At 31.9% G+C, this 2920-nt stretch overlaps 1 pseudogene across 1 annotated transcript; it reads right to left on the reverse strand.

The window, feature by feature from the left end:
• Nucleotides 1-2626, reverse strand: LOC149886993 (uncharacterized; annotated as a pseudogene). The gene is made up of 5 exons (XR_016453759.1): nt 1692-2626; nt 1224-1440; nt 755-893; nt 462-524; nt 1-111 (listed from the first exon to the last, which is right to left on the reverse strand). The product of XR_016453759.1 is annotated as an uncharacterized LOC149886993 (transcript).
• Nucleotides 2627-2920: the final 294 nt, after the last annotated feature.

Raw genomic sequence — 2920 nt, forward strand, 5'->3', positions numbered from 1 at the left:
TGTTGTAAGTGACTGTATTGATAATAAAAAAAAGTATTTAACAATTGCCCGAAGCCCTCACTCGGTTGGCACGGTTACCGTCGCGGTCTCGACTTCCCAAAAGCCTCTTTCCTAAGACAAAAACATACAAAATTGTTACTTTTCGTTGCATTTAGAACAGTTATATTAATTAATTCACTTTAAGTGATGACAAAATGATAATCCCCTATAACTCCAGATTTAAATTTTTTGGATAAACCTTTCTATACCAGAACTGAAGATAACCTTTAAAACAGGAAAATTTTCAGCTTATTACAGATGGATACAAAGAAATTTTACAATACAGTTCTGCAAATTTGTTGGTATAGTTTTTAAGGGGAAGAGTTCTATTATGAAAGCACTCTTTTTTAATTCACACCCTAATAAACGTAGGATTTTCATAACAAAGAGATTAAATATACAAGAAACTTATCACTAATTACCTACTGCCTTCTCAAAGTCTTTTTTATTGACCTCAGCTGTTTATTGGTTTCCTTTAATTGCCTCTGAAATACAAAATGTAATAAAACTATTAACAAAATTAATAGTGCATGTAATTGATTTAGCATCCTTAAAAGTGTTTGTTTTTTTAACTCTGGAAAGTAAGGAAGAAAATAAGGAACTCACATCGAAAGGTACCATGGTTATTACTCTAAAACTATTTAATTTATAATATTGATTGAAAATTCGAAATGAGAGAATCATTGGAGTGTTAATTAGATTATATTGCACTTACTGTACACAGTATCAAAAAGTCAGGTGGACCCAAACCCTCTCTTGCCACCACAACCAAAAACGTTAAACTTCATGGCTAAGTTGTTGCTCATCACAAAAGCCATCATCTGCTTTGTTATAAAATTAGCAATTAAATTCACCTAAAAAAAAATTTAAAATTTTCTATGAAAGTAGAATCATAGTCCTGCTATCATTTTTTTAAATTAATTTAATCAAGTTCTCTTACAGAACACTTTGATTGATATTTCTCATTGTATATACTATATTATCATATACATCTTATCATTTATACTTGCCCTCAGAGGTTTACATGAGCACACAGTATATATGATGGGACAACATGTGTATTCTTAGGGGCTTTGTAGCATGTAAAATAAACATAAACTAAAAATAGGTAAGAGATCTGTTTTATTTCAGGGAATTCAAAAATGGTGGGTGGATAACTTATTTAGATGTTTAATGCTACTAACCTTACTATTCAAGAAATTGATGTCATCAAGTTTTCCTTCCATTAACGTAAAATTTTCTTCTGTTAGCAAAGGAAAATGGCTCCTTCTGGAAGTATTGCAACATTTTGAACTGGTTGTTGACTTCTAATCATGGTCATTTGTACATGCTGAGTTTCTTTAACTTCTTCTAGCTGTCTTAAGACTCTCCCCAAAAGGTTTTCAATTCTATTGAGCTGATCTGAAATATATTTCTTTAAAATAAAATAAAAAATTAAAACCTTTTTTAACAATAAATAGTTTTCTTTAATGTATTACAGATTACAAGGTAAAAGACACCTCATTTAAAAAAACATAACTTTGATATGTATAACAAAAGACCATTTGCCTATCCTGCAGTTCAGTGTTATAATGCCATCAAACATAATTCAATACATAAAATTATTTTGTAAAGGAACAAAAATCTGCCACAATATCAACCCCAATACCTACCAGTTGAATCATTGAGTAAATTTGAAGGTCTTGTAGTGAACAGTGTTTCAGAAGGCCGAGGAAGGTTGAAGTTGAAAGGTGACTGAGAACTAATTAGTGAATGTGATGAAACCAGAGAGGATGATGTTGACAGGGGATAACAAGGGATGAAGGACTTTGGAGGTGGTGGAACCACAATGTCATCATATTCAGACCAGAAGTGCATTTGTGGCTGCATGTGAAGTATTGTAATGAGTTGCCCATTCTGCTAACCGCTTTCGAACATTACAATCTGGTTCTTGCTCAACTTCTTCATGTTCTTCAAGTTCATCTGATAAATCATTATCACCAAAGTATACATCATAGTGTTCTACACAAAGATCAATATCTTCAACTTCCATCAAACTTCCTACCAAATAATCTTCATCAGCAACATTTCCCTCCAAATCAATTCCATTCTGATATTCAAAACCATCAACAGCTTTTATCTCTTAAGTTAAATCCTCCTCAGCTAGAGAAACATCAAAAGATTTCTCAGCTGCAATGCAAAAATGCTCATCTACCCTAGAACGGATGTGACATCGTCATCTTTGCTCGCTATATACTTTATTAGACATCTCTACAGTAATGTATTTCAAATCAAATACAAGAAACTAAGACAAATTTAGGGAAAAACTCACTGTATAAGTTACTTGCCTAATTTCGGCGCGATGAAAAATATTTCATGGCCGATCATACTGTAGATTGGCCGGCCGCACAGTGGCTCAAAATCCTTAAAAAGTGGCAAAAAAGGAAAAAAAAAAAAAGCCTTTAGTTTCTAAATACAAATAACTTTTAATGATGGTAAGGCCAGATGCATAACAATTTAAAACTTTTTTTGAAGCCATTGCAAGTTTGTGTATTAATTTGAAGCACTTTATTAATGCTTTTGTTATGACGAAAAAAAACCGGAAATGTTCGATAAAATAGTCAGTTTTAGAAATTTATTTTATGGAGACACAGTAGCTAAAGTGTTAGTATTTTTTATTAATTTACTGTGGCGTACCTAGGGTAAATAGCGCCCTGGGCAAACACCGATCTCGCGCCCCTCCTCCCCCACATAAACTTCAACTTTTTAATAAATGATGACACAAACTTTTAATAAAACTTCATTATTCATTATAAATAAACAATTTGTTTATGTAACATATATTACAATTTTTTTTTCTAGCTTTAATAGCTGCAAATTTCTTAATAACACTGTCAAAATC

This window comes from Hydra viridissima, unplaced genomic scaffold (assembly GCF_058129835.1).
Source record: "Hydra viridissima isolate aposymbiotic clone 2 unplaced genomic scaffold, HvirCarnegie_v1 scaffold_6, whole genome shotgun sequence".
Classification (NCBI taxonomy): Eukaryota; Metazoa; Cnidaria; class Hydrozoa; order Anthoathecata; family Hydridae; genus Hydra; species Hydra viridissima.